General features: G+C 37.0%; 1 long non-coding RNA gene across 1 annotated transcript in view; it reads right to left on the bottom strand.

The window, feature by feature from the left end:
- Positions 1–346: 346 nt before the first annotated feature.
- The window catches only part of LOC148110414 (uncharacterized), a 74,788-nt gene continuing 53,781 nt past the window's right edge, over positions 347–21,353 (bottom strand). Inside the window, exon 3 of the long non-coding RNA XR_015723755.1 lies at positions 347–2,306. This is a non-coding gene — a long non-coding RNA (uncharacterized LOC148110414). The remainder of the gene's footprint in view (positions 2,307–21,353) is intronic.

The raw sequence follows: 21,353 nt of genomic DNA, 5'->3' as shown, positions 1-21,353 counted from the left end.
TTCTATGACAAAACATATGTGGCAATGGTTAGTAAACTTTTTTTAAGATATATTTATTTATTTTAGAGGGTGAGAGCACGAGTAAGAGGGGCAGAGGGAAAGGGAGAAACAATCTCAAGCAGACTCCACACCCAGCACAGAGCCCAATGTGGGGCTTGATCCCTAGACCCTGAGATGAAATCAGAGTAGGACGTTTAACCAACTGTGCCATGCAGGCACCCAGGTGACTAAACTTCTTTCACAAAGGGCCAGCTTATAAATATTTCAGGCTTTGCAGACTCTGCGGTCCCTGTTGTAACTACTCAACAACCCTGTATTCAGCAAAGACAATGTATAAATGAGTCAATATGGCTGTCTTTCAATACCGCTTTATTTACAAAAACAGGCCAAAGGCCAGATTTGGCCCATAGGCAGTAATTTGCTGAACCATGGCTTACAGTATGACAAGGAAATGGGTAACGAAGGATGGAAATGTTGTAATCCATGTTACGGTAGCAAAACACGTAGCAAAGCTCAATGACAGAGAGGAGGCCATCCACGTGACTAGTAAGTTAGGAAATCCAGAAAAAAATCATTTTAAAATCCCAGCACTAGTGTGCATTTGCTAATAGTGGCTGAATGTAACAACATATAGAAAGAAAGAGCCAAACAAAAAAGAGTGGGTCATTCAGCACGTACAACTGAAAAGAAAATCAGAGATTTCAAGACCTGGAAAAGCAGACTGTTTTCAGAGCCCAACAGAAGAGATTAAATTTTAAATGGCTTTAAGCAACAAAGAGCTAGGAAAGTTTCTCACTTGCATGAAGTCAATCAAGGATTATAAAACCAGATTAAGAGAGTGGCCTTCATATTTACATCTTTAGGGACACCACTGGGTTGAGGGAGGAATACTGGGACTAAAGAGCAAAACAGAGCCAGCTGTATACACATTGTATAGGTGCTTAGTAAATTTTTGAAAAGATGTGTATTGCCAAGAAAATGAGTGGGGGGGGCAAGCTTTGGGGGTAACTACAGACAATGGAGACTGTGTAGTAAAACGTCTCCCCAAATCTCTTCCCAGCGACAGGACTAACAACTGGGCTGTGCACCTATAAAAAGCCATGCAAAATCACACCCCCAACATTGCCTTAGGACAGAGAATGCAAAGTTACTGTGAAGAGGAAAAGCACAAGACTGTCAGTGCTGCAGCGCCATATGCTCCCACCCATCCCCAAGCGTCTCAGAGCTTGGTGGCAAGCAAAAGCAGAAAAAACTGCAACAAAAGCAGAGAAGGGACACTGGCTAAGGAGCCTGAGGCTGAGTTGAAGCCACCACAGGAAAGATCAAATCTACACTAGAGTTGAAGATACTGGGGGTGGGGGAAGCAAATAAACAGATCACACAACAAACGGCAGGGAAGGGATTTCAGAGTACATGGTCTGAAAGAGCCAAAAACCATAAAAAGGGACAGAGGCAGGATTTAAAGAGATGAAGGGAAAAAAATAAATAAACAAAAAGCAGAATCGGACCTATAAATACAGAGACAAAACGGATCGCCAGAGGGGAGAGGTGAGGGGGTGGGTGAAATGAGCGATGGCGAGTGGGAGACGCAGGTTTAACGTTATGGGAGGAACAAGTCATGGGAATAAAAGGTACAGCACAGGGAACAGAGCCGATGGTATTGTGATAACATCATATGGGGACAGATGGGAGCTACACTTGCGGTGAGCACAGCAGAATGTATGAACTTGTTGAACCACTATGCTGTATCTCTGAAACTAATTCAACGTTGTCAACCATACTCAAAAATAATAAAAATACATAATGCAAAGAGATGGACTCCACTGCAGGCACACGACGTCCAGAGGTAAATGATTTAACGGAGCAGCCTTCATCGTCAGGAGTTGTAACTGCCCTGAATTTATGGAGCAATCAAGGGAACACTATGGTAACGCATCTTCATTATGCGGTATTCACCAGATCCTGCGGGGACCCTAATTTTCAACTCAACATTGTTGTTTCTGTGGGAGAAGAAATATTTTGGTTTATTCTGATACCTTTTCCTATCTTATCCAAGACTTGTGAGGGGAGAAAAAGAAAAAAGCATGATAAAGCAAGGTAACACGGGGCGCCTGGGTGGCTCAGTGGGTTAAGCGTCTGCCTTCGGCTCAGGTCACGATCCCGGGGTCCTGGGACTGAGCTCCAGGCCTCTAGTTGAGTCTCAGTCCGGCTTCCGGCTCAGCAGAGAGTCTGCTTCTCCCTCTCCTTCTGCCCTTCCTGCTCCCATACGTGCGCGCTCTCGCTCGCTCGCTCTCTCGTTCATAAATCTTTAAAAAAGAATTTAAAAAAGAAAAGAAAAACAGTATTCCAAATGTATAACTTCTGGGGATGAAAAGGACAAAAGGAAGGGGAAAGTGTGCTCGGACAATCAGGTGGTAAAAGGAAAAAGACGAATACGTGAAAATGTAGGGTCATCCAAGTCAAAAGAGACTCACTTCTCTTTCAGCACCAAACCACATGAAGGTACAACTTTCAGTTATAAAATGAGTAAGTCACAAGGATGAAAAACACAGCACAGGGAATATAGTCACTAATATTGTAATAATGTTGTACAGTGACACATGGTAACTACACTTGTGGTGAGCATTTCCTAATTTATAGAGTTGTCAGATTACTATGTTGTTCACCCGAAACTAATATAACATAATTTGTCAGCTATCCTTCAGCTAAAAATCTTAAAAAATGAAATTTAGAAAGCACTGTAACATTTTGAGTCCTTTGCTGGACTAACAGAAAATAATGCCATTAATGTAAGAATAATCATGAGCAATATTTGGATATCATTCAAAAGAAACACAAGAAAAGTAAAGTCCGCAGAGATCTGTTACAGAAAATCATTAAAAAATTTGTATGCTACTTAAATGAGGAAACTTTCTATACACATAAACATATACTAACACCATCAACCCCAAGAAAACTTTAAATGTACACCCCCAACAGATTTTAAAATATTTCAAAAAGCATTTGAAGATATGAAAAGCAGAGTGCCTGGGTGGCTCAGCTGGTTAAGCATCTGACTCTTGATTTCAACTCAGGTCATAATCTCAGGGGCGTGGGATCAAGCCCCATGTCAGACTCCGCACTCCACTCTCTTTCTCCTGCTACCCCTCCCCTAGCATACGCACACACTCTCTAAAATAAATAAATCTTAAAAAAAATAAAGATATGAAAATCTACCTTAAATCAAAAATGAGAAGATAAAAAATGAATTAAAAAAAAAAAACCACACACACCAGGAGCTTCATCCAACCAAATTATGACTGTGAAAATTTCAAAAAAGTATGGTGACCATTTTTTAAAATATATGAATATAACCATAAAAGCAGAGATGAGGGAAGCAGAGACTATTGCATCAATGTTATATATTTTTAATTGGCATATAATTGACATATATTAGTTTCAGGTATGCAACATAAGGACTCTGTATCCGTACACACTGCTAAATGATCATAAGGCTAGTTAGCATCCATCACCATACAGTTACAAATTGCTTTTCATTGTGATGAGAACTTCTAGGACGCACCTATGTATTCTCCTAGCCACTGGCCAATAGACATTACAGTATCATTACAGTCACCAAGCTGTACATTACATCCCCAGGACTTGTTTTGCAACTAGAATTTTATACCTTTTGACCACCTTCATGTTAATCTATTTTTGTCATCAGGAATAATCCAACTAAAATGTGGAACAAGAAGGTACAGAAAACACAAAAAGTTTATTGTTTTATAGGCAATAGGTTGCTATTAATGGGTGCTACTCCCCTACCCAAAAAACTGATAAAGCCGATAGTAAAAGGTTAAACGAACAGGGAACTAAAGTCATTGAAGGAAATATAAGTACCAGGGTAGCCCCTAGAACGAAACACTCAACCTTTTTAAATATCCATTTTTTTTTAATAAGAGGACAGAAAATGTGTGTCCTATACATAAAGATAGATATAACAAAAGGCACATCATTTTAAATTATAGCTCATTGGAAAATAAACTCATCAGTCCTAAAATAAATGTGAATCAGCTTAATCCATCTATTAAGAGAAAAAAATATTTTCAATCGGGCACACACTTAGGCTCACAAAAACATGATCATAGTATTTCCAATGTTAAAAAGGAAACCAGCAAATAAAATCTGACAGAATTTATAATGTAAGGGGCTAATCTCTCCATGATCAAAATTTTCCCCTTTGTTCTCTCACTGAACCTTGTAGTTGCAATTTCTTTATCAGGACCTGTAGCTTCGCTGAGTTTCAGTGCGTAACCAGAACGACAGGACAGCGCACGTTCCTGACAAGGGTATTCCCAAGCTAGTCCAGCCGGACTATTTCCAACTGAGCATTGGTGTCTTTGAGGGAGACAAAACATTTTTGATTTATTTAGATATATTTTCCTGTCTCATCCAAAACTTGTGAGATTCAGTCTCCATATGTGTTTTCACCTCCCTTTCTGCACCATGCCCAATCACAAATGTGCTGTTTTTGTTATTTATCTCACTAACCCAGTTATATATGTCCTTCCATCTGTCATTAGAATAACACTGTTTACTTAGCCTTCTTTTTCAGTGATGCCTCAGTCATGCTGGCGTTGGTGTTGTAATGATTCTGGTTTTCTTTTCTGATCTGAACTCTTAGAAAACACATTCACAATATTTCCGATGTTAGAAAGTAAACTAGTGTTATCTCCATACAAAGTACAATAGTCAACAGGCCAAGTCAAAGAATGTCTGCTATCATTCCCAGTTACAACACACTGAAGTTGCACGCTTGTATCCCAATATTCAAAGTGCTGCAACAATGGATAATCATCATGAACTGTCAATCGTGGTTGTCAGTATCAGTCATCAGAGACGGCAAGGTCAGAAACAGTGACTACATTTGTGGGTAATCTCAACTGTATCCGTTTGACACAAAAATGAAAGATTAAAAGTTCCTAAGAAAGAATATGTTAAGATAAAACAAAAAGTGTTTTAGGACTCATGCAGTAAAGCCTCTTAAGCTTAGCTTTACCCTACTTCCTTTTCATAAGTAACATTCTGGATCATAAAGACACACTAGCATGTACCTGTTTAACAGCTTGCAACACAAAAGGGGGTTAGGATGTTCTCCTCCTGTACAGGACCACAGTCAAGCACAGAAAGGTTGCCACATTCATTACACAACTCCCAGGCAAGTGAGCAGCTGCACATGGCTTCCATGAGTTCCAGGTGCTAGTGAGTTAGCAGTTAGAATGTGAAAACACTCCATGGCAACCAGACCGCTCAAGAAGAGGGAGCTGGGTAGACGTGGGTGATGGTGCCTGGCAGAGCCGCGAAGGGGTCCATTAAAGCTGGAGTGCCAAGCAGATACCTGGGCTCTACATTACTATTGCAGACCTGTAATATGGCAATTTATACAGACATTTCTTCCTATTTCAAGTGGCTCATGAAATAATATTGCTTACATGCTCCTTCCTCCTCAGAGCATAAATTAGGAACTCTCCCTGGCATAATAGTTCCTCCAGTCAATTCTAACTGCCATGGAAGAGCCAACATACAGGGTAGAAGCAGCCTGTGCAGAGCTGGGCAGGAGATCAAGTTCCTTCTGATCAAAGCCTAATGGTATCCTGCAACCTCAGAGGAAATCAGTTGCATGCCAGTGACGTGGAATGAAATGTCTAATGAAGCTGTCAATGCAGTGTTCAGACGAATGTATAGGTCTGTAGTGTGCTGCCACGTCCCTGGACACTGCAGATGACGCCTCTGAATAGCTTCTGGTCTTAAAGGAGAAGAGTTTTTCTAAGTATTACCTATTTTTTGGAGTTAATCTTGAGTATAGATTATTACAGAATATTCTATGAGATTACTTTCTGTAAAGTTTTAAGAGAGCTTGAAATCCAATAGTTGATGGCACAAGATGTTCCACTATTTTCCTTATGTAAGACTATATTCTTTAAGTGTGTCCATAATTTATTTACTTGGCAGAGATCGTTTTATTAGCTGGTCATAATATTCTAATTTTAAAAGCTTTAGTAGGAGCACCTGAGTGGCTCAGTTTATAAGCATCTGACTCCTGATTTTGGCTCAGGTCACGATCTCATGGGTCATGAGATCAAGCCCAGCCTCTGCTCTGCGCTCAGCGGGGAGTCTGCTTGAGAGTCTCTCCTACTGCCCCTCCCCCCACTTGCACACATGCTCTCTCTCAAATCGGTAAATCTTTAAAAAAATTTTTTTTAAATATAAACTTCAGTAAAATTGCTACAATTTCTCTGAAAATACTCAAGTCTCTCATTATTGTATGTTAATCTACCTGCCATTTGATACTGATTGACTACCATTTATAGAGCCTCTTTGAACGTACCTATTTCATATATATACAGACATATATAGTTGTATATACACACATATATAACATATATGTCATATATGTGCATATGTTCTAAGACTATCAACAATTATTCACTATTAATTAAATGGCATTAAAAACTCCAATTTTTATACTGAGTGAAAATATTTCTTCTCATCAATTTGGGGAGTAGGGAAAGGATCTATAGAAAAACAGAAAGGCTGACTGTGGAAGAAAAATGAATCAGAGGAGGGTCAGGACTTCTATTAGACTAGTAAACCCTTGGTGTACTGAGGTTATCCCCGCCTTATGTTATCACAGAGCATGTCATCCTCAAGAATCATAAAGCAAAATGTTTCGTTGGTGTGAACCGGAACAGGTATCAGTATCTTGAAAGCGTAGCCCCTATTACATCACTCATGTTCAAAGTGTTTTATAATCCACTTGGGCTGGTAATATCCACACCTATCAATTCTGGTAAGCCCGGATGAATGCTCTTTAACTGTTCAGACTCCAGCCAGCCTGCCAGGGCTTGAATTGTAGCTCTGCTGGTTAACTGAAAATTATGTAAGTTCTTCTTTGTCTTTGTCGCCTCAATTTTATTTTATTCTTAATCTTTCTAGTATTTCACCTTTTTAAAAAAAATTGAGTATAGTTAACACACAATGTTACCGTTTTAAGCGTACAGCATAGTGATTCAACAATCTGTAAGCTATACTATGCTAACTACGAGCATAGTGGCTATCTGTCCCCATACAATGCTATTATAAAAACATCGGCTATATTCCCCATGCTGTACCTTTTATTCCTGTGACTTATTCCTTCTGTAACTGGAAGCCTGTCTCTCCCACTCTCCATCTATTTTGCCCTCACCTCCCCCAACCATCAGTTTGTTCTCCGTATTTATAGATCTGATTCTGCTTTTTGATTGTTTGTGCGTTTGCTCATTTGGATTCCTCACGAGTGAAATCACACGGTATTTGTCTTTTGCAGTCTCTCTTATTTCACTTAGCATGATACCCTCTATATCCATCCATGTTGTTTCCTCAATATTGAATGGAAATTATGCTAGTGCTTACTTCCTAAGATTGTTTTTAACATTAAGATGATACACCTAAAACACTTCCAACATTACCTAATACGGGATAAATTTTATAAAGCATTAGGTTTCAGTGATTAAGACATAATTAAAATGCAGTCAAAGATTGTATGCCATCCTAAAACTAAGTAGAATCAAGTTCCTAAAGGTAATTCCAATAAAAACTCTATTAATCTGTAATATTTATAATCTCTAAGAGGTTTTTTTGCTCAATAAAATCAGATAGGCATGCTCACAGGAAAGTGAATGCCTGGTTCACACCCCAATTTCTTCCAGCTTTTCTGGGCATGATGCCGATAAACTACACACGCATTTATTTTCTTTTGCTTTGCTTTATTTCACTTTGAGTAGTGACTTCCTCTTGTTTCCTTTGTTTATCATTTATTTTATATTTGATGTCTTAAGAATTTGCCCTGGCAAGAAACCAGCCACATGATATGTAAAGCATAGGCACCTTTTTTCTGTAAACCACTAAGTAAATAGTCTAAATACTATAAATATTGTATCAAGGACCTCTCCATTTGCCTAAGGAGATGGAACATGAATGGAATTGGGAAAAATTTGTGCAATAAGTCCTCTTTAGACTGGACTAAATTCCACAGCATATTAGATGTCATAAATCAATAAAATTTCTTGAGATTCTGTTGGTTTAAAGATCCTACCCTTTTTCTGTATTCTTTCACACTACTCCCAGTACCTAGGAGGTGAAGGTTACCTTGTGAACAGATTATAGGAGCTGTGATACACTCAGGAATGTATCAGCTCTGGGAAATGTTCCAGAATAGCATCACCCCCTCTCTCAAATCATCCTCCCAAATTAGCTTTCTTGTGGAGTTATCTTTTTTTTTTTTAAGATTTTATTTATGTATTTATTTCCAGAGAAAGAGTGAGCACAAGCTGGGGGTGGGGGGTGGGGTGGCAGGTAGAGGGAGAAGCAGACTCTCCACTGAACAAGGAGCCTGATGCGGGTCTTGATTCCAAGGACTCCAGGATCATGACCTGAGCCAAAGGCAGATGCTTAACCGACTGAGCCACCCAGGTGTTCCTCTTGTATAGTTATCTTAAAGTCTACTATTAATAAGTTATTTCCTTAACCTAGAAATATCCCCAGTCTTTAAAATTCCTCTAATTAAAATGTAAATGCTCATGTAAACATAAGTGACTACTTCTGGCTTCGGTGTTCATTGATAAAAACTTAAATTACCAGTGCACACTTTACAAATTTATTATTTAGCACATGCTGGAGATGTAGATCCTTTAGGAATGAGCCACACAACAATTCATCTGGATTCAAGTAAAAAAAAAAAAAAAAAAAAAAAAACGTCAATTAGTTAGGCACCAAGGCAAACATTCCAAATATACTTTTTTTGCCTGAAGCTGGCATCATTTGCCAATTATTTAATCCAAATTATATCAAAATTATAATTTAATGATGATGTATTATTCATTGCTGTATTACAACGGTCTAGCAAAGGGCCTAGTTTATAGTAGGAACTCAATAAATATTTATTAAAAAGCTGAATGAGTGCGTGACTGAATAAATTAGTAATTATAGCAACCAGATAGCAATTGTTGCTCTTGCAATTTGACCTGGACTAGAGTTTAAAACTCTATTAGCTCTTCAAAATCAGCTACAATTTCCCTTAGTCAAGTATAAATCTCTTGATTTCTGCTTCTGGCCAAAATGGAATAACAGAGACAAGGTATAAATGTAACAAAATAGGTACAAGATCTGTGATCAAACTGCAGCATGTTGATCAAAGAAATCAAAGATTTAAATAGATATTCCATGTTTATGAATATAAAGACTCAATATAGTTGAGATGTCAGTTATTCCGAATTTGATCTATATAGTCAATGCAATCTCAGTCAGAATCCCAACAAGTTGTTTCTGGACACAAACTGATCCTAGAGTTTATACGGGGAGGCAAAGACCCAGAATAGACAAAACAATATAGAACAGAGTCAGAAGACAGATAATACCCAACTTTATCATTTACCATAAAACTACAGTTATCATGATAGTGTGGTATCGGGAAAAGAATAGACAAATAAAACCCTCAAACAGAATAGAGAACCTAGAAATATACCAACAGTAATATTTTCAACATTCTTTTCAACAAATGATGCTAGAACAACTGGACCATTGTATGCAAAAAAAAAAAAAAAGTGAGCATGACATAGACCCTATGCTTTCTACTAAAATTAACTCAAAATAGATCACAGACATAAATATAAAACTATAAAATTTCTAGAAGGTAACACTGAGGAAAAAAAAATCTAAGTGAGCTTGGGTTTGGTGATGAGGTTTTAAATACAACACCAAAGAATGATCCATGAAATAAAAAAAAAAAAAATTGACAATCTAGGCTTTATTAAAATTAAAAATCTCTGCTTCGCAAAAGATACTGCAAAACACATGATCTGTTAAGAGAATGAAAAGACAATCGCAGACTCTAAGAACATATTTACAAAGCAAGTATCTGGTAAGTGAATTTTATCTATAATATGCAAAGAGCTCTTAAGACTCAACCATTAGAAAATAAACAACCTAATTTCAAATAGGGCAAAAGATAGGACACACCCCTCACAATAGCTATATATGCAAATAGCAAGTAAATATATGAAAAGATGCTCAACATTATATATCATCAGGGACTTGCAAATTAAAATAATAATGAGATAACATTTTAGAATGGCTAAAATCCAAAAAAGGTAGCACTGAATGGTGGCAAGGAAATGCACCACCAGAACTCTTGCTCATTGCTGGTGGGAATGCAAAATGGTACAGCCATTTTGGGAGCCTGTTTGAAAGATTCTTAAAAAACCAAGCATAGTTTTTCCACACAATCCAGCAGTCACACAGTTAGATATTTACCCAAATAAGTAGAAAACTGATATCCACATAAAAATCTGCACATGAAAGTTTAATAGCAACTTTATTTTTATTGTCACAACCTGGAAGCAACGAAGATGTTCTTCAATAGGTAAACAAACACAGTGCAGTGTACTACAGGGCAAACAGTGGACTATTATTCAGCAGTAACAAGAAATGAATTATCAAGCCATGAAAATATGTGGAGGAAGATTAAATGCATTTTGCCAGCTGAAGCCAGTCCCACAGGGCCACATACAGTATGATTCCAAGTATACAACACCCTGGAGAAGGCAAAACTATATAGACAAGATTAGTGGTTGCCAGGAGCTTAGAAAGAGGGGAGGGAGGAAAGTTGAATAGGTGGGACACAGTAGATTTTTAGGGCAACGAAACTATTCTTTATCACTATTTGCATTTGTCAAAACCCTTAGAATTGTATTACACTACACACGCACACACACACACACACACAATGTCAGAAATGGGGCTCATCCATTTAAAAATTAAAATAAGTGACTCTAGTGACAGGCTGAGGAAGAAAAATCACATGATCATCTCAATAAACAATGAAAAAGCATTGATAAAAACCTCCCAGAAAACTTGGAATAGAAGGGAACTTCCTCAGTCTCAAAAAGGGCATAAAAAAACCTACCACTGACATCATATTTAATTTTAAAAGACTGAATATTTTTCCCCAAGTTCAGGAACAAGACTATGATGTCTGCTTTCAACACTGAGAACATTGTGATGGAGGTTTTCAGAATACATCTGGATTGAAAAGGAAGAAATACAGCTGTGTTTATTAACAGATGACATGATTACAATTGTAGAAAATATGACAAAATATACCCAAAAAGCTACTATAACTAATAAGTCTATTTAGCAAAGTTGCAAAATTCATTATCATATCCATAAACCAGTTGGAGTTCTATAAATTTGCAACAAATAATCAAATAGAAAATAAACAATCCCATTTACAATAGTATCAAATTATATGCAGTACTCACGGATAAATGTGAGTGACTATGTGAAATCTTGGCTGGAAACCACAAAATATTACTGAAAGAAATTAAAGACCTAAATAAACACAGGGATCATCTGTTTCTTCATGGGTCAGAACACTCACTATTCCTGTCAATTTTCCCAAATGATCTATAGATTCAATACAATCCTAGTTAAAATTGCAGTGGATGTTTTTTGCAGAAATTGATAAATTGATTTAGAAATCCATGTGGAACACAAAGTAGCCTAAACAATTTTTTAGTAAAAGAGCTACGTATGCTTAAGACGTACATGTTATGTAGGTATACAGTATGTTAAGACTCTAACACTACATAATGCAGACACTATTGTCCTGACATAAATACAGATAAATAGGTCAGTACAGCAGAATGAGGAACCCACAGAAGTAGACCTGCACTTACACAGGCAACTGACTTCCAAGAAAGGTACAACTGCAAGTTACTGGCACAAGAGTCTTTTCAACAAATGATGTTGGAACACATGGACATCCGCATACATGAAAATAAATTTTTATTATATGATTAAAAAATTAACTCAAAATTTTTTCTAGGCATAAAGAAAAAATCTGAAACTAGAAAACTCATAGAAGAAAACAGAAAATTGGATTAGGGAAAGATTTCTTATTTCTGACATAAAAAGCATGCTCCACAGATGAACCAATTGATAAATGGAACGTCATCAAAATTAGAGACTTATGAAAGGTATTATTCAGAGAATAAAAGGACTAGCCACATACTGGGAGAATATATCTTTAAAGCATATATATAGTAAAGGACTTATATTCAGAATATATAAAGAACTCTGAAAATTAAGTAGTAATAAGAAACCTGTTTTTAAAATGGGCAAATATTTGAAAGTGGAGTTCACTAAAAAGAGCAGAGCAAATAAGAAAAGATGAACCACATAATTCATTAGAAAAAATAAATTAAAACTGCTTGAAATACCACTACATATCAATTAGAATGTCTACAATTTAAAGCCCAACTATACAAAGTGTTGTTGAGGACATAGAGGAACAAAAAGTCAATATACATGGTGGAAATGTATATGGTACAACCACTTTGGAAAATGATTGGACAGTTTTCTTAAAATTTATGTGCATATCACGTGACCTAGCCCTTCCACTCCAATGGATAGAATGAGAAAAAAGAATGCATATATTCAAACACATGTACACTGATTTTCATAATGGCTTGAGCTGTAAAAGCCAACACCAGAAACAATCCACATGTCTGTTAGCAGTAAATAAATTCTTAAGAAACTGTGGTACATCCATACAGTGGAATACCACTCAGCAACAGCAAAGTAAGGCATATTTGATGTATGTGATACCATGTATGCATCTCTAAATTATTATGAGAAAAGAATGCAGACACAAAAGTAATACATATTATGTTACACAACTGATATGAAGTTCCAGATCTACAAATTAATCTGTAGTGACAGAAAATCAGTGGTTGTGGTAGGGGCAGTGCAGGAGAGAGGTGGGCTAGAGGGATTATAAATACATTTAGATAAACTTTCCAAATGATGGATATGTTCACCTCCCGATGTGATGAGTCATTTCATAGGTGTACACATGTCAAAATTCATAAAATGATAATATTTAATACGTTCGGTTTATTTTATGTCAACTACACCTCAATATAGATTAGGAAAACAAAATATTAAGAAAAAACAGACTGATAAATAAGTGGAGAATGAGTTCTTTAAAATATACTCAGGGTGCCAAGCAATCATTTTCATGCAATTATATATAATGGTCATGTAGTATTTCCCATAACTAAGATTCCATTAATTCTAAGAACATTTATTTTCTACATTAAGTATTCCCTAAGTGTCCAATGCAGTGCTAGGAGCTGACAATTTTAAACAGGTAGTAGAGTCTATGTGGACTATTCTAATACAAGTGGTTAAGAGCACTGGATTTATAGCATACTGCCCTGGGTTCACCAGCCAGGACCACCCCTTCCCACCTGAATGATCATAGGTGAATATTCAAGTTATCTAAGCTTCATTTTTTTCTCTAGGATAAAATAAAATTAAATGAGATGGTGTATATCGTGTTCTAACTAACGCATGGGGCATGGTATGTATTTAATAGATTGTCACTACTACTGTCTTGGCACTAGTAAAATCTAAAAAAAAACGCTTTTAAGTGTATCATCAAGAATCTAGAGAAATAAAAGGAAAGCCTAATCTAGAAAACACTGAAAAGCTTTTAATAGGTTTATTTCTAACAGGAGCTGTAATAATTTGTCAGTCTAAAAATACATTTTCTTGAAAACTTCTGCCTTTCGCATGCTATTTTTCAATGGCTAAAGAAACCCAAGATTCCTTTAAAATGTCGGAATGGTACACATGACACCAACTAGTGTTGTCTCAGTTAGCAAACTGCAATTCAATTATCCACATGCAAGATGAAGAAAATAAACTTCAGAACCCACTTTAAAGGCCTTCTGTCAGCTGTAGCAAAGATCACCTGCTGTGTGAAAGTTGTATTCTGCCAAAACATCTAATATACCTTCAAAATGTCTTTTTTCATTTCAGTTAAGACATAGAATGTCTCTATTGACAATCCTCAGGGCTTTCTCAACAGTATCTAAATTTTGAACCATAAAGTGACACATTTCTGATCATCGCCTTTGAGACTGAAGGCAAATAGGTTAAAGAAAAAATGAAAGAATAAAATCCCTGTTTAAAGCGTGGTTTCCCTTTGAGAGAGACAGGTACTGTGAAGGTTGTAGGTTTGGCTGCCATGCAGATTCCACTACTCTTTTCTTCAGAATTTCCAGCCTGAGTACCTATTTCAGTGGCCAAGAGGGGGCAATATTTAGAGGTAAAGATATTTTGTAAACCTATACACATCTTATAAAATGCCTGGTATTTATATACTTAAGAAGTATCTAAGCTCCTTGATCCCAATGTCTAGGGCTGATCTAAGACAGTAGACAATAATTTGGTATTTTGAGTCTGGGTCACTCCCTGCCTGAATGAGTCCTCCTCCACTCCCAATCACTAGTGGAGCACAAAAACCCCCGGCATTCTGATTGTTAAGCTTCTACCAGTGGTGAATTGGGCCAGTACACTGCTCAAGGGAATGCATTAGCGGGTACAACGTACCTACTAGGCATGTGAAACTTAAGGATGGAATAATAAGTACAGTGGGATGGGGTAGTTATTGCTAAATGACCTTGACGCTATAGAGAAAATTAATGAAATGCTAAAGACAGTCATCAAGCATTTTAAAACCAAGTATGTTAAATCAAAAGGCCTGTTGCATAGCATGCAAAGCCCCCGTCTCCCACATCAGGAGTACAGACAAAATTTTACATCCTGGGCAGAAAACCAAACCCAGGAAATAATAGTTTGAGCAGGTGAGCAACAAAAGGTTAAATATTCTATCCAGGGAATCTTTTAGGTCAAGACCAGTGTCCTGGTTGGGAAATTCTATGAGCATGATACATGGAATGGAGACCTCTGAGAGAAATCGTGTAAGATTTTAGTACCCCAGATTCTTCCAACCCTTATAAACCTACAGAAATGGCTGACCCATATTAAGAGCTGGTGGGCATGCAGATGGCTTCCCCCATCACGGAGACAGTTTCCCCGTAAGGATATGCCCCGTCTCCCTTTCTGTCTAACAAGGCAAATAGCTATGGTTAACTCATAGTATAGGCTAGTTGGGGACATACCAGAGCTGTTAAGGCAAAAAGGTCCTAATCCCTAAGGAACTGCATGCACGTATTTGGCATGTACTTACAGAAGCCATAAAAATGGGAACACATGCTGGCAGTGAGTGTTCCCGTGGTCCAGAAGAAAAAAGTGGACCAGAGAGAGTTTACAGATTGGAAACACTCTCCTAAGATTTAAAGTTTTCGACAATCGAGGACTTCAGAAGATGGTTCCTCATAACATAGAAAAAGTGAAGAAAAGGCCTATATTAAAGCCAAGTTGAATTGCAGCGGCAGATGGTGGGAGAAAAAATTAAACGGCTCCGGTAACTGAGCTTTCTTTAATAATACACTGTATATGTTCAGAACACCCACCAGACGATTTTGTTTCATGGGAAGATATAGGACCATAAGGAATACCATTGGAGAAAGTCATAACAACCAAAGAGTTAAGTGGTGGTTCTTTTCTCCAGACAAGAGCTGGAGGAAAGAGAGGTGTTTATAGAACTTGGCTTGCTGAAGGTAACCAAGTTCATAGACACTGAACAATAGGAGCCAGGTCTGAATTTGGATGCCATCATATTGACTGACAGGGGTACAGTTGTAGCCAAGGAGGCCTGGCAGCTACAAAGTTACTGAGTGAGCTAACAGAACCAAAACAATCATAGGGAAAAAATGGATGAGCATCCAACCAGAGGACCCCTCAGCTTGTACAAGTACGCCTGGGAATATGACAGTAGTCACTCCCATAAGAAGTCTTCATAACTTTGCCGAGTCCACAGACCTAAGTATGGCTTATTCAAGTAACTATGTTTCAGGAAAAATACACACGTATTTCAAGGAATATTGGAAACAGGGTCTGAGTTCACAATAATATTCAGAAAAGATAAGTGGTATCTTGGTCCTGCTTCTCCAGTGAGTCTATGGCAATCTGGTAATAAATGGAGTACTGGCCAAAGTCTGAGTTATGATGGGTACCCAGAGCATGCAGACCCACTGAATAAACATTGCCCAGTTCCTGAGTGTATTATTGCGATTGACCTACTTGGCAGTTGCTCCAATTGCCACACTGAGCCCTTGACCTCCAGACTAAAAGCTACTGCATCGGAACCCTCTGAAACTACACTCATACAACCGAAATAGTAAGTCAAAAGCAGTATGACATTCTGGAATGGGGTGGCAGAGATCAGTACCACACTTAAGGATCCTAAGGATTTTGACAGTACTAACCCATTCTTATTACCTTTAATTGCTGTTGCTTTGGGACCTTCTTTCCCAGCCTCATTTTTTATGTTTCCCATTTTCTTTTCTTTCCCCTCTCTGCCCTTTGAGAGCAGAATAGCATTTTACAAATACCCACCTGTTTTGGAAAACTAAATTCTATTTTTCACATTTAATGTATATACTTTTGCATGTTAACTGGCACACTTGCGTTTTTGAAGTCTGAAGTTATTCAAGCTACTTTCCTCAACATAAAGATGTTCTCTTCTTTGTGCCAACTACTGAATAGCCCTACTATTTTATTATTTTGGGCTTAATTTTAGCTTTCTTTTTATAGCACAAATGGGTGTTACTTTTATAGTCAAGAGTAAATTAAATTTGCCAATACACTGTGTCAATTACTATGTTACTGTTACCTTGTATTTCTCTATCTTGCTTCCAACTTTCTTTTCCTTTTCACTGCAATGTATTTTCATTGTTTCACAAAGTTGCCTGGTAGTAAAATATCAGAGTATTTATATTTCTCAGTATGTCTTCAGTTTGCCCTTATTCTTTTAAATTTTTTTTTTATTAAGTAATCTCTATGCCCAATGTGGAACTCGAACTCATGGCCCCGAGATCAAGAGTCACATGCTCTACAGACTGAGCCAGGCAGCTGCCCCATAGTTTGGCTTTACTCTTGAATGATGATTTAGCTGGGCATACAATTCTAGGTTGATAATTATTATTCCTCAAAAACCTCTAATATATGATTTTATTGCATTCCAGCATCTGTTGTTGCTGAAGAGGAGTTTATTGTCTATTTAATTCTCATTATCATATCAATTCTCTGGCAGCTTTTGAAGTGTTCCTTTTAATCTTGATAGTCTACAGTTTAACCATGATGTTTGTTTTAATGTTTGTTTTTAATTTTTTCTTATCTAGAACTCTAGGAGATATATCAAATTGCAGATCAGCTCACTCTTCAATATTTGAAAATTCTCAGCTATTATCTCTTCGAATACTGTTGTTTTTCCTCCTTTTCTCAGTGTCTGTTTTTCAAGCTCTTAAAATTGTGATGTACCCCCTAGAACTCATTTATTATTTGTCTCTTTACCTATCACTTATATGCCCTGGGGTGAATTCATTAGGAAAATATTCCTATTACTCTTTCTCATTTTATGTCCAATCTAGAGCTTTCACCACCTCTTAATTTTAATTTAATGAATATGTTGGTTATTTCCAAGATGTTTATTTTCTTCTTTCTCATACTTACCTTTTCTTATTTCATTTATATTTTGTTTCACTATTTTATAGATGTGAGCACCCAACACAAGGTCATTTTAAATTTTGATTGTTTTAGAAAATCAGTTTCATTTAGAGTAAATGTATCTTTTCATTATTGATTTTGCTTTACTTTGTATGATATTTCTTTATAGCTCCCCCTATGTCAATGGTAATATCACTAGCTCCTGCATGTTCTTGGGTTTGGGAATTTGGGGTTGCAGAGACTTACTCTAAACATGAAGGGTTGTTTGTTTCTTTCCCTCCCTGTGTTCTTGCCCTCCCCCCTCATTTCCTGCACATCTTTGACTAGTCATTCTGAAATCACCGTCTGCTCAACTTCCCCAGACTCTAAGTTAGGAAAGAGGTCTTAAAATAGGGATTTGGAGTGATTTTTACAAAGTTTGAGTATATAGCAGATCCAGTAATGGAACTAATGTTGGCTTCCACGGTAGTGTATCTGGACCCTACAAGTTCCCAAGGTCAATATTTGTATATAAAATGTAAATGTAGGCAGCATTTATAGGATGTTAGTTTGCTTTCCTTTTCTTTGCGCTGGAGGGGCTGTGGTTATCACTGAGACACTGGTTTCATAAAGCGAGTCAGATTTATTTCTTCATCTTGAGTTATGTACCTTTAGTCCCAACCATCACTAGGAAGTGAATTCTCAGACACTAATGCCCATTTGCAAACCTGGAGCCACACAGATCCAGGAGTCACATTAACTCATCATTTTCCTTTATCTCTGCCATTGTTTTCATTTATATTTTTTAAAGAGTTATTATTTTAGAGAAAGACAGAAAGAGGAAGAGTGAGAAAGTGAGCATGAGTAGGGTAAGGGGCCAGAGGAAGAGAGAGAAAATCCCCAAGCAGACTGCTGAGGGCAAAGCCAGACACACAGGGCTCAATCTCACAACCTGAATTAAAAATCCAGAGTGGGAGGCTTAACTGACTATGCCACCCAAGGGCCCCATCTTTGCCACTTTTGGTCCAAAGTTCAATTTATAAAGTAAAAAATTACTTTAAAAGGTTTTCTTTTACTAATTTTCATTTTTAGAGAAAATAGATCACATGTATCCAAGTGTGATTTTGATTAATTTAAAATAAAAACGTCCAATCCTCTTTCTAAGAGAGTGATAGATTGGAAAGAAAACGCACACAGAAGATTTAATTTGGTGACCATGGAAAGAACAATTCTAAGTCCAATATTTCTTACATCTTTTATATCTCATAGATAAACATAGTTAAGTAGAATAAGGAAAAACTAGATATAATAGCCCACACGGCATATGCAAACATAAATTAGGTAAATTGACCCTATGAGCAAAAGCTCTGAAAATAAATTCCATAGAACAGAGAGATGAGCTAATTGAAGGATGACTGTTACGGGACAATTAGATCTATAGAATTGAATATCTGACTGAGCAGTGATTCAGTATCAAGGAAGGAAGGAAAAGGAGAGAAGGATTAAAAGAGAGAGTCATGGAGAGAAGATGGATGAGGGATAGGAAGGGAATTTAGTGCAAAGACAGAACTCCCTGATTCTAAAGATTATGAGATATTAATGCAAAATCTCACTCCCTGGGGATGATTTAGCAAAGTGTAAACAGCTCTCTTCCTGAACTAGTTTAAATGTACTTAAATAGCAACCTTAGCTAGGAACTTATTATTGAGGTTCCTTCCAGCTTAGTCATCCCCTACCATGCCTTGGAGCTAGACATAGCGCCTCATAAAAGTTCTTTCAACTTCTGCATATTCTAGGCATGAAACTTTGAGCTAGTTTTGCTGAGATTCACACTTCAGTATTACTGATCTAAGAGGTTTCTGAGCACATATAAACCTTTGGATACTGATTTGAACTACACTCTAGGGCTTCTAGGGTTGTCTGCTACTTAATTAGACCTTCCACACAGGAAAAGAGCAATGAGCTGGTGTCCCGTGTCCAACAGATGCCTGTGCCAGATGCTCAGAGAAATGCACACTCCATTTCCTATAATGTTGTCTACGGTTCATTTTTATACTGTATCAAAGAAGTCTTAAGAATACTTCCAGAATTTACAATGGAAACAAACAGAATAGAAACAGTAAAAGGGCTAACCTCTATTTCAAAATTTTTGCTGTATATGCTTTTTAATGAGTCTTCCCTCTTTTCTCTTGTTCTGTTGCTCATACTTTAACTTCTACTTAATTGTCTTTGGTGATTCTAAATTGGAGTTAATGTGCACCGGTGAGAGCCCTGCTTATCCACAGTATTACAGAACACTGGATGATGCCTGAAAGTCCACAGTCAGACAATCTGTCCACCTTAGGGAAGTTTTGATAAAATGTTATGTCGAGCACATTGCCCCCTGATGTGGAGAAAGAGACAAAAAAAGGAAGAATATTTTTCAAGAGATGTGAAGATTTTGAAGAAAAACAAACTAAATGATAAATTATATTCACTGTGTTATTTTGCTCAAGGCAGTCTCTAAAAAGCTTTCCATGAGGGCATTAGAAGGAGGAACTCAAAGAGAAGGACATCCAGCCAGGCAATAAGTCCCATGTATCTAGAATCAGCACAGAATTTGTCATTTAAAAATATCAATAATGTCACTATTTGTCATCAGAGATTACATCTGATAAAGGAACGTGTTTGACAATATTTTCTTAGAATTATGTCACAATCTATATTCAGGGGCATCTGGGAATTGCAGTCAAATTCTTACTTTATATATTTATCAACACAGAATGAGTTATAATATATAGCACTTAGGTTTATGATAGCAAATGCTCCCATTTTTATCACCTACTTCTTATGCTACAGTCTCTCTTCAGCTCCTATGTGTCACTTGGAGATTATAATAACATAGTCCTATTAAGTCCAAATGGTATCAGAGTGCAAAGCATCTAGCATAGTGTTTAGTGCCTGGTTGGTGTTTAATCAATCTCAGTGTCTTGCCCACCACTCCCACCCTACCACCAAGTTTTTCTCTCAATTATTATTCTTCATATGGCCCCTTCTCTATGTCCCCTCAAATGTGAGACACCTCAGATATCAGTGAAATTATATACTGCCTTTAAATGGTTAGAAAAATAACCTGGATTGTCTATCTCATGTTTTATCCAAAATCCAAAGCCCTCTCTAAAATTTCAACAAATTCCCAAGAACTTCCATTCATGGTCTTATCTGGATCCTAGTTTCTGCCCCAATGAACTCTCAAATTCCTTGCATTTCACCATCTGCTGCCAGTTGTTTCTCTTTCCTCCAAGCTGATCCCTATACCAAACTAATTCTTACCCTTGATTTCAACAACAAAAAACAATGAAATAAGCAATAGAGATGCACATTGCAGAAATGAAGAACTTAAAACAGAAAAATACATGTCCTTGTTTCTGCACTTCCCATGTCTGTCCAGAGTTGGAAATTTCTTTTTGGACATCCTTTTCCTCAAGATCCAGCACCTACCTAGCTCTGTTGCTTAGACTTCCTCTCCTATTTATCTTCCTTCATTCTTATCATTTGTTTTTATTTTCCTCCACCACTGAATTTATGTTCATCTTTTAGTGATTAGATAGCTTTCCTGCATTTTCTCAACTTGCTTCTTCAGGAACTCACCTTGTATCCTGTATTAACTTAGTAGAGCACATTCAGTTCCTTCACTCCGAGAAGCTAATGTGATATAAAAAATTTAAAAAATTTTTATATCACATTAAGAATTCTGAATCTATTTTCTCAAAGAAAATATTAATTTTTAGACATAAATATTATTGCAAATATAAAGGTGAAGTATCTTTCTACCTTTATTTCCCATTTTTTCTCCCTTTTTTGATTCTTTCATTTTTTTCTATAGCTGAATTACT

This window comes from Ursus americanus, chromosome 3, assembly GCF_024610735.1.
Source record: "Ursus americanus isolate L20-20 chromosome 3, mUrsAme1.1.p, whole genome shotgun sequence".
NCBI lineage: Eukaryota > Metazoa > Chordata > Mammalia > Carnivora > Ursidae > Ursus > Ursus americanus.
The sequence above is the reverse complement of the archived record's forward strand: the minus strand, read 5'-3'. Positions and strand labels throughout refer to the sequence as shown.